The sequence below is a fragment of the Sebastes fasciatus genome, chromosome 15 (genome assembly GCF_043250625.1).
Source record: "Sebastes fasciatus isolate fSebFas1 chromosome 15, fSebFas1.pri, whole genome shotgun sequence".
NCBI lineage: Eukaryota > Metazoa > Chordata > Actinopteri > Perciformes > Sebastidae > Sebastes > Sebastes fasciatus.
Genome location: NC_133809.1, coordinates 6,180,782 through 6,192,947, shown reverse-complemented (window position 1 = coordinate 6,192,947; position 12,166 = coordinate 6,180,782).

Below are 12,166 nucleotides of genomic sequence, written 5' to 3'. Positions count from 1 at the left end.
TTAAAAAAAGAAGAAGCTTTACAAGATGAGCTGCGAGCAGAGGAAGAAGGTGAGGAAGAGGAGGTGTGATGTATGGCTCCACCTCTGATACCAGATTTCAGTCAGCCTTTATGCTGTCATTGCAAATTTAAGATGAAAACAATTGTGAATTTATTTGTCACTGTTGCACAGACCTTGATTTAAGTTTCCAGGATGCCTCCAGCTATATTCACGTTTGGAGTTTTACTACTTGTGCTCACACGTAAGTCTGACTTTTCTGAATATTAAGTGTCGCTGTCTCTGTCACATCTGCACCACTGTGTTTATGGTATTTCAAGATGAATTCCTATAAATCACATTGCTTCAATGTAAACTTTACCTCCTCACTAATAACATAAATTGACTCTCCTCACAGGAAAAGTGGAGAGCGTAACCGTTGAACAGTCCTCTTCTCAAGTAGTGAAGGAAGTTACTGAGGAGCTCAGGATCAACTGCAGCCATGATGACAGCAACCTTGATACGATGCTGTGGTACCAGCACCAACAGAGCGGTCGGTCTATGAGCCTCATCGGGTACAAGGTCCTCGACGGTGAACCGAACTATGATGAACAGTTTAAAGACTCCAGGTTCCAGATTAAAGGAGGCACAATGAGAGGATATCTGATCATTCGCAAAGTGAATTCATCAGACTCAGCTGTGTATTTCTGCGCTGCTAGTACACAGTGATGTGGTTTAATACAACTGCTTCACTAAAACCTCCTACCACTTACAACAGCTGCTGCTCAGAGGTTTAGTCATCTGAGAACTGAGCTATATGATGCTGTTTATTGGCGTATGATTCATGTATTGTATTGCTATTTGATGGGACTTTTGATTAATTATATAATAAAGTAACTGAACTCTCTGCTAATGTGAATGCATTTACTGCAAAAACACAAATATTTGTATAATATGAACACAATCATGAACCAAAATGCATGTATATATTAAAAGGGGACATAACATTACGGCCAAGAAGCTGAAATATAGAGTGATATTGTGGTTTTAGCTTACGTGTGTCGCCTCACTGTTTTGAGCGATGCTCGTTCATGTCTATGTAGAGCGAGCACAAGCTCGAGCCCGACGCTGACTTTCGTTGACTTATCGGCCACAGGTGTCGCTGTTAACAAGCATTTCTGATTCTTACAAACAGTCCCTTTAAATTCAATACACATTTACAGAACAAGTGATGGATCTTTATTGTCAATAATAAAGCATAATTTTGTCAAGAGTAACACAACTCATAATACCAAAGGAATCCAATGCTCTCCTACCAGGTAAGGCCTGTGTGGTCATTGGTTTTACTACACTCTTTGCGAGACGTTTGATTCTCCTAAAATGGAAACAACGCACTCCTCCATCCTTTTCTCACTGGGTCAAAGAGGTTATGTATTTCTTAAAACTAGAAAATATTAAATACACGCTGAAAGGTTCCTCTCAAACCTAAATGAACACAACACAATTACAAATGCTCGTAGTAGTAAATTCATAAAGCTTTAGTTTTCACAGCTTTGGTTTTAGTTCTTTAAATATTTTCCAGAATCACTCTTACAACAGCTTACAGTCAGCCGTTTCTATTCTTAAAACCACTACACCAAGAAAATCCATCAGAAAATATAGGTATGTATTCATTTGTGATCTGAATTTAAAAAAGAAGAAGCTTTACAAGATGAGCTGCGAGCAGAGGAAGAAGGTGGGGAAGAGGAGGTGTGATGTATGGCTCCACCTCTGATACCAGATTTCAGTCGGCCTTTATGCTGTCATTGCAAATTTAAGATGAAAACAATTGTGAATTTATTTGTCACTGTTGCAGACCTTGATTTAAGTTTCCAGGATGCCTCCAGCTTCATACACGTTTGGATTTTTACTGCTTGTGCTCACACGTAAGTCTGATTGAATGTTGTCTGACTTTTCTCTGAATATTAAGTGTCGCTGTCTCTGTAACATCTGCACCACTGTGTTTATGGTATTTCAAGATGAATTCCTATAAATCACATTGCTTGAATGTAAACTTTACCGCCTCACTAATAACATAAATTGACTCTCTTCACAGGAAAAGTGGAGAGCGTAACCGTTGAACAGTCCTCTTCTCAAGTAGTGAAGGAAGGGACTGAGGAGCTCAGGATCAACTGCAGCCATGATGACAGCAGCCTTAATAGGATGCTGTGGTACCAGCACCAACAGAGCGGTCGGTCTATGAGCTTCATCGGGTACACGGTCAACGACGGTGAACCGAACTATGAGGAACAGTTTAAAGACTCCGGGTTCCAGATTAAAGGAGGCACAATGAGAGGATCTCTGATCATTCGCAAAGTGAATTCATCAGACTCAGCTGTGTATTTCTGCGCTGCTAGTACACAGTGATGTGGTTTAATACAACTGCTTCACTAAAACCTCCTACCACTTACAACAGCTGCTGCTCAGAGGTTTAGTCATCTGAGAACTGAGAATATGATGCTGTTTAACGGTGTATGATTCATGTATTGTATTGCTATTTGATGGGACTTTTGATTAATTATATAATAAAGTAACTGAACTCTCTGCTAATGTGAATGCATTTACTGCAAAAACACAAATATTTGTGTAATATGAACACAATCATGTACCAAAATGCATGTATATATTAAAAGGGGACATAACATTACGGCCAAGAAGCTGAAATATAGAGTGATATTGTGGTTTTAGCTGACGTGTGTCGACTCACTGTTTTGAGCGATGCTCGTTCATGTCTATGTAGAGCGAGCACAAGCTCGAGCCCGACGCTGACTTTCGTTGACTTATCGGCCACAGGTGTCGCTGTTAACAAGCATTTCTGATTCTTACAAACATTCCCTTTAAATTCAATACACATTTACAGAACAAGTGATGGATCTTTATTGTCAATAATAAAACATAATTTTGTCAAGAGTAACACAACTCATAATACCAAAGGAATCCAATGCTCGCCTAGCAGGTAAGGCCTGTGTGGTCATTGGTTTTACTACACTCCTTGCGAGACGTTTGATTCTCCTAAAATGGAAACAACGCACTCCTCCATCCTTTTCTCACTGGGTCAAAGAGGTTATGTATTTCTTAAAACTAGAAAATATTAAATACACGCTGAAAGGTTCCTCTCAAACCTAAATGAACACAACACAATTACAAATGCTCGTAGTAGTAAATTCATAAAGCTTTAGTTTTCACAGCTTTGGTTTTAGTTCTTTAAATATTTTCCAGAATCACTCTTACAACAGCTTACAGTCAGCCGTTTCTATTCTTAAAACCACTACACCAAGAAAATCCATCAGAAAATATAGGTATGTATTCATTTGTGATCTGAATTTAAAAAAGAAGAAGCTTTACAAGATGAGCTGCGAGCAGAGGAAGAAGGTGGGGAAGAGGAGGTGTGATGTATGGCTCCACCTCTGATACCAGATTTCAGTCGGCCTTTATGCTGTCATTGCAAATTTAAGATGAAAACAATTGTGAATTTATTTGTCACTGTTGCAGACCTTGATTTAAGTTTCCAGGATGCCTCCAGCTTCATACACGTTTGGATTTTTACTGCTTGTGCTCACACGTAAGTCTGATTGAATGTTGTCTGACTTTTCTCTGAATATTAAGTGTCGCTGTCTCTGTAACATCTGCACCACTGTGTTTATGGTATTTCAAGATGAATTCCTATAAATCACATTGCTTGAATGTAAACTTTACCGCCTCACTAATAACATAAATTGACTCTCTTCACAGGAAAAGTGGAGAGCGTAACCGTTGAACAGTCCTCTTCTCAAGTAGTGAAGGAAGGGACTGAGGAGCTCAGGATCAACTGCAGCCATGATGACAGCAGCCTTAATAGGATGCTGTGGTACCAGCACCAACAGAGCGGTCGGTCTATGAGCTTCATCGGGTACACGGTCAACGACGGTGAACCGAACTATGAGGAACAGTTTAAAGACTCCGGGTTCCAGATTAAAGGAGGCACAATGAGAGGATCTCTGATCATTCGCAAAGTGAATTCATCAGACTCAGCTGTGTATTTCTGCGCTGCTAGTACACAGTGATGTGGTTTAATACAACTGCTTCACTAAAACCTCCTACCACTTACAACAGCTGCTGCTCAGAGGTTTAGTCATCTGAGAACTGAGAATATGATGCTGTTTAACGGTGTATGATTCATGTATTGTATTGCTATTTGATGGGACTTTTGATTAATTATATAATAAAGTAACTGAACTCTCTGCTAATGTGAATGCATTTACTGCAAAAACACAAATATTTGTGTAATATGAACACAATCATGTACCAAAATGCATGTATATATTAAAAGGGGACATAACATTACGGCCAAGAAGCTGAAATATAGAGTGATATTGTGGTTTTAGCTGACGTGTGTCGACTCACTGTTTTGAGCGATGCTCGTTCATGTCTATGTAGAGCGAGCACAAGCTCGAGCCCGACGCTGACTTTCGTTGACTTATCGGCCACAGGTGTCGCTGTTAACAAGCATTTCTGATTCTTACAAACATTCCCTTTAAATTCAATACACATTTACAGAACAAGTGATGGATCTTTATTGTCAATAATAAAACATAATTTTGTCAAGAGTAACACAACTCATAATACCAAAGGAATCCAATGCTCGCCTAGCAGGTAAGGCCTGTGTGGTCATTGGTTTTACTACACTCCTTGCGAGACGTTTGATTCTCCTAAAATGGAAACAACGCACTCCTCCATCCTTTTCTCACTGGGTCAAAGAGGTTATGTATTTCTTAAAACTAGACAATATTAAATACACACTTAAAGGTTCCTCTCAAACCTAAATGAACACAACACAATTACAAATGCTCGTAGTAGTAAATTCATAAAGCTTTAGTTTTCACAGCTTTGGTTTTAGTTCTTTAAATATTTTCCAGAATCACTCTTACAACAGCTTACAGTCAGCTGTTTCTATTCTTAAAACCACTACACCAAGAAAATCCACCAGAAAATATAGGTATGTATTCATTTGTGATCTGAATTTAAAAAAGAAGAAGCTTTACAAGATGAGCTGCGAGCAGAGGAAGAAGGTGGGGAAGAGGAGGTGTGATGTATGGCTCCACCTCTGATACCAGATTTCAGTCGGCCTTTATGCTGTCATTGCAAATTTAAGATGAAAACAATTGTGAATTTATTTGTCACTGTTGCACAGACCTTGATTTAAGTTTCCAGGATGCCTCCAGCTATATACACGTTTGGAGTTTTACTACTTGTGCTCACACGTAAGTCTGACTTTTCTGAATATTAAGTGTCGCTGTCTCTGTCACATCTGCACCACTGTGTTTATGGTATTTCAAGATGAATTCCTATAAATCACATTGCTTCAATGTAAACTTGACCTCCTCACTAATAACATAAATTGACTCTCCTCACAGGAAAAGTGGAGAGTGTAACCTTTGAACAGTCCTCTTCTCAAGTAGTGAAGGAAGGGACTGAGGAGCTCAGGATCAACTGCAGCCATGATGACAGCAGCCTTAGTACGATGCTGTGGTACCAGCACCAACAGAGCGGTCGGTCTATGAGCCTCATCGGGTACACGGTCTACGACGGTGAACCGAACTATGAGGAACAGTTTAAAGACTCCAGGTTCCAGATTAAAGGAGGCACAATGAGAGGATATCTGATCATTCGCAAAGTGAATTCATCAGACTCAGCTGTGTATTTCTGCGCTGCTAGTACACAGTGATGTGGTTTAATACAACTGCTTCACTAAAACCTCTTACCACTTACAACAGCTGCTGCTCAGAGGTTTAGTCATCTGAGAACTGAGAATATGATGCTGTTTAATGGTGTATGATTCATGTATTGTATTGCTATTTGATGGGACTTTTGATTAATTATATAATAAAGTAACTGAACACTCTGCTAATGTGAATGCATTTACTGCAAAAACACAAATATTTGTATAATATCATGAACACAATCATGTACCATCTGACCTGATGATGGTGCTATAGATTAAAGTCAGGGAATCACAAAGTTTTTCCAATTCATACCGTGGAACATGAATGTATATGTACCGGTATGTAGTATGTATCAAGCTTTAGTTTTCACAGCTTAGGTTTTAGTTATTTAAATATTTTTCCAGAATCACTCTTACAACAGCTTAGTCAGCCGTTTCTATTCTTAAAACCACTACACCACGAAAAGCCACCAGAAAATATAGGTATGTATTCATTTGTGATCTGAAATAATAATAAAAGAAGCTTTACAAGATGAGCTGCGAGCAGAGGAAGAAGGTGGGGAAGAGGAGGTGTGATGTATGGCTCCACCTCTGATACCAGATTTCAGTCAGCCTTTATGCTGTCATTGCAAATTTAAGATGAAAACAACTGTGAATTTATTTGTCACTGTTGCACAGACCTTGATTTAAGTTTCCAGGATGCCTCCAGCTATATACACGTTTGGATTTTTACTGCTTGTGCTCACACGTAAGTCTGATTGAATGTTGTCTGACTTTTCTCTGAATATTAAGTGTCGCTGTCTCTGTAACATCTGCACCACTGTGTTTATGGTATTTCAAGATGAATTCCTATAAATCACATTGCTTGAATGTAAACTTGACCTCCTCACTAATAACATAAATTGACTCTCCTCACAGGAAAAGTGGAGAGCGTAACCTTTGAACAGTCCTCTTCTCAAGTAGTGAAGGAAGGGACTGAGGAGCTCAGGATCAACTGCAGCCATGATAAAAGCAACTTTCAGACGATGCTGTGGTACCAGCACCGACAGAGCGGTCGGTCTATGAGCCTCATCGGGTACACGGTCCTCCAGGGTACACCGGACTACGGGGACCAGTTTAAAGACTCCAGGTTCCAGATTAAAGGAGGCACAATGAGAGGATCTCTGATCATTCGCAAAGTGAATTCATCAGACTCAGCTGTGTATTTCTGCGCTGCTAGTACACAGTGATGTGGTTTAATACAACTGCTTCACTAAAACCTCCTACCACTTACAACAGCTGCTGCTCAGAGGTTTAGTCATCTGAGAACTGAGAATATGATGCTGTTTAATGGTGTATGATTCATGTATTGTATTGCTATTTGATGGGACTTTTGATTAATTATATAATAAAGCAACTGAACACTCTGCTAATGTGAATGCATTTACTGCAAAAACACAAATATTTGTGTAATATGAACACAATCATGTACCAAAATGCATGTATATATTAAAGGGGACATAACATTACGGCCAAGCAGGTGAAATATAGAGTGATATTGTGGTTTTAGCTGACGTGTGTCGACTCAGTGTTTTGAGCGATGCTCGTTCATGTCTATGTAGAGCGAGCACAAGCGCGAGTCCGACGCTGACTTTGGTCGACTTAACGGCCACAGGTATCGTTGTTAACAAGCATTTCTGATTCTTACAAACAGTCCCTTTAAAAAGCAAGAAGCAAGGACTGGCATTGTCATCAAGGATAAATTGATATTAAGATTTTTTTATGTGATGAAATATGTTGGATACCCTAAAAGGGACATACTGTTAATTGTTAACTATTAATTTTCAATGAAAGCCAGCTATGAATATCTTTTCAAAACTGTAAACATTTGCTGTGACTTGAAAACAATAGATGGTCACATACACTTCATAGCTTCTTCTTTCATTACTTCTATTCTAATTTCTGATGGACGAGTTCTTCTCGTCTTTGGTGGGAATGAAAACATGCAGATAACCCTGTCTTAATGCAAAAGGGCACTGCATTGGTGTGGTCTGCTTTTAAACAACTTTATTTACACAACTGACTATGGACTGACTTAAAGGTGTTTTTGATAACATTGATAGCATTCAGCCACTAGATGTCACATTCACCCTGCCCCGTTCTATTCCATTCACTTCACAACAAGTCGTTTCCAGGCACTAATCATCAATCTCAGCCATTTATACGGGGTTTTTTTCCACACTAACTGACGACCCAGAGATACCAATGTCACATAAATTAACACATTAACACAATTACAAATGCTCGTAGTAGTAAATTCATAAAGCTTTAGTTTTCACAGCTTTGGTTTTAGTTCTTTAAATATTTTTCCAGAATCACTCTTACAACAGCTTACAGTCAGCCGTTTCTATTCTTAAAACCACTACACCAAGAAAATCCACCAGAAAATATAGGTATGTATTCATTTGTGATCTGATTTTTAGAAAAAGAAGAAGCTTTACAAGATGAGCTGCGAGCAGAGGAAGAAGGTGGAGAAGAGGAGGTGTGATGTATGGCTCCACCTCTGATACCAGATTTCAGTCGGCCTTTATGCTGTCATTGCAAATTTAAGATGAAAACAATTGTGAATTTATTTGTCACTGTTGCACAGACCTTGATTTAAGTTTCCAGGATGCCTCCAGCTATATACACGTTTGGAGTTTTACTACTTGTGCTCACACGTAAGTCTGACTTTTCTGAATATTAAGTGTCGCTGTCTCTGTCACATCTGCACCACTGTGTTTATGGTATTTCAAGATGAATTCCTATAAATCACATTGCTTCAATGTAAACTTTACCTCCTCACTAATAACATAAATTGACTCTCCTCACAGGAAAAGTGGAGAGCGTAACCGTTGAACAGTCCTCTTCTCAAGTAGTGAAGGAAGGGACTGAGGAGCTCAGGATCAACTGCAGCCATGATGACAGCAGCCTTAGTACGATGCTGTGGTACCAGCACCAACAGAGCGGTCGGTCTATGAGCCTCATCGGGTACAAGGTCCTCGACGGTGAACCGAACTATGATGAACAGTTTAAAGACTCCGGGTTCCAGATTAAAGGAGGCACAATGAGAGGATATCTGATCATTCGCAAAGTGAATTCATCAGACTCAGCTGTGTATTTCTGCGCTGCTAGTACACAGTGATGTGGTTTAATACAACTGCTTCACTAAAACCTCCTACCACTTACAACAGCTGCTGCTCAGAGGTTTAGTCATCTGAGAACTGAGAATATGATGCTGTTTAATGGTGTATGATTCATGTATTGTATTGCTATTTGATGGGACTTTTGATTAATTATATAATAAAGTAACTGAACACTCTGCTAATGTGAATGCATTTACTGCAAAAACACAAATATTTGTGTAATATGAACACAATCATGTACCAAAATGCACGTATATATTAAAGGGGACATAACATTACGGCCAAGCAGGTGAAATATAGAGTGATATTGTGGTTTTAGCTGACGTGTGTCGACTCAGTGTTTTGAGCGATGCTCGTTCATGTCTATGTAGAGCGAGTCCGACGCTGACTTTGGTCGACTTAACGGCCACAGGTATCGTTGTTAACAAGCATTTCTGATTCTTACAAACAGTCCCTTTAAAAGGCAAGAAGCAAGGACTGGCATTGTCATCAAGGATAAATTGATATTAAGATTTTTTATGTAATGAAATATGTTGGATACACTAAAAGGGACATACTGTTAATTGTTAACTATTAATTTTCAATGAAAGCCAGCTATGAATATCTTTTCAAAACTGTAAACATTTGCTGTGACGTGAAAACAATAGATGGTCACATACACTTCATAGCTTCTTCTTTCATTACTTCTATTCTAATTTCTGATGGACGAGTTCTTCTCGTCTTTGGTGGGAATGAAAACATGCAGATAACCCTGTCTTAATGCAAAAGGGCACTGCATTGGTGTGGTCTGCTTTTAAACAACTTTATTTACACAACTGACTATGGACTGACTTAAAGGTGTTTTTGATAACATTGATAGCATTCAGCCACTAGATGTCACATTCACCCTGCCCCGTTCTATTGCATTCACTTCACAACAAGTCGTTTCCAGGCACTAATCATCAATCTCAGCCATTTCTCGTTTTTTTTTTCCACACTAACTGACGACCCAGAGATACCAATGTCACATAAATTAACACATTAACACAATTACAAATGCTCGTAGTAGTAAATTCATAAAGCTTTAGTTTTCACAGCTTTGGTTTTAGTTCTTTAAATATTTTTCCAGAATCACTCTTACAACAGCTTACAGTCAGCCGTTTCTATTCTTAAAACCACTACACCAAGAAAATCCACCAGAAAATATAGGTATGTATTCATTTGAGATCTGAATTTAAAAAAGAAGAAGCTTTACAAGATGAGCTGCGAGCAGAGGAAGAAGGTGGGGAAGAGGAGGTGTGATGTGTGGCTCCACCTCTGATACCAGATTTCAGTCGGCCTTTATGCTGTCATTGCAAATTTAAGATGAAAACAATTGTGAATTTATTTGTCGCTGTTGCACAGACCTTGATTTAAGTTTCCAGGATGCCTCCAGCTTTATACACGTTTGGATTTTTACTGCTTGTGCTCACACGTAAGTCTGATTGAATGTTGTACGACTTTTCTCTGAAAATCTGCACATCTGCACCACTGTGTTTATTCAAGATGAATTCCTATGAATCACAACTTTACCTCCTCACTAATAACATAAATTGAATCCTCACAGGAAAAGTGGAGAGCGTAACCTTTGAACAGTCCTCTTCTCAAGTAGTGAAGGAAGGGACTGAGGAGCTCAGGATCAACTGCAGCCATGATAAAAGCAGCTTTCAGACGATGCTGTGGTACCAGCACCGACAGAGCGGTCGGTCTATGAGCCTCATCGGGTACACGGTCCTCCAGGGTACACCGGACTACGAGGACCAGTTTAAAGACTCCAGGTTCCAGATTAAAGGAGGCACAATGAGAGGATCTCTGATCATTCGCAAAGTGAATTCATCAGACTCAGCTGTGTATTTCTGCGCTGCTAGTACACAGTGATGTGGTTTAATACAACTGCTTCACTAAAACCTCCTACCACTTACAACAGCTGCTGCTCAGGGTGTCACAGTGCTCTTGAGCAGGAACTTTTAGTTGCTGTCAGTGTCCACTAGGAGACTGTGGCTGCACTGAGAAACTCCCTCAGACTTTCTTATTTCATATGTTTAGATGCAGCAGCACAGTAAGGTCCACCTGAAGACACAGTTGTGATTGTATGTAGTTTTTTACTGTCAAAATGAAGCTGCTCTTCGTTGCCGTTCTCATTTTCACCCGTAAGAACATTTAAATTCAGTTGAAATTAAAGTTTTGTTCGTATTATTCCTTGTTGAAGTTGTTAATTCACTTCTTGTTTTCCAGATTCCTCCATTGGTGTAAAAATCGACCAGCCTCCCTCTATAATCAGCAGTGAAGGAGAGCCGTCTGTAACTATGCAGTGTGAACAAGATGACAGTGACTATTACTACATGTACTGGTACAGACAGAGCAGTAGCAGTGGGGAAATACAGATGGTGACATCTTCTCTCAGTAATAACGCGTGGAGCATTGAAGCTCCTTTCAACAAATCCAAGTACTCCATGTCACGGCCTGCAGTGCTTCAGTCCTCTCTGCAGATCCAGCCTGTGGAGGCTGCAGACTCAGCTGTGTATTACTGCGCCTCCAGGAGAGCACAGTGGTTCAGAAAGCCTCAGCAGCTAAACAACAACCTGAAGAAGAAACGAGGGAGAGATGATGGGGAGGAGGGATGCACGAGGAGGGTTCATGAGTTCAACTCTGAGCTGAACTCTGTTTAACATCAATGTGACGTGAAAATATGACAGAAAAAATGTTTATTAATTCATTAAAAAGGTACAAGAATGCTTCATCGTTTGTCATGATGTTCCTGCAGCACCACAACGCTGATCAGCTCAGATAAGTGAGCAGGTGTTAACATGGTAAAGATTACTCGACTCATTCAGTATTATTGTCTTCCTGAGTTTCTCTCATCTGTGTCATTTAGTGCTTTTAGTCTCTGTTAGTTTATTTCACTATAATTCAGTGTGCAGGAAGAAAAGATGAAAGTTTATCAAGTTTAAGTGGTTATCATACACTGACCTCTACAGGGTTCAGGTGGGATTACACTTAAATTTAATTTTTTAAAAATCATCATGAGCTTTTCAGAAGTCAAGATATGTCAAAGTCAAATAATTAAAGTGGTATTAATATTGAATCATAGTGAAGAATTAGACTGAATAAGCTGCAATTTACATGTACGTGACCTCTACAGAACAACTTACATAACATCATAGAAATGCTTATAACATCTCATAATTAAAGAGATGCTTTTGTGCTTTTTCCTTCCCCTTTAGTGTGTTGTATAGGTTTTTTTGTGCATGTTAAAGGTCTGCAGAGT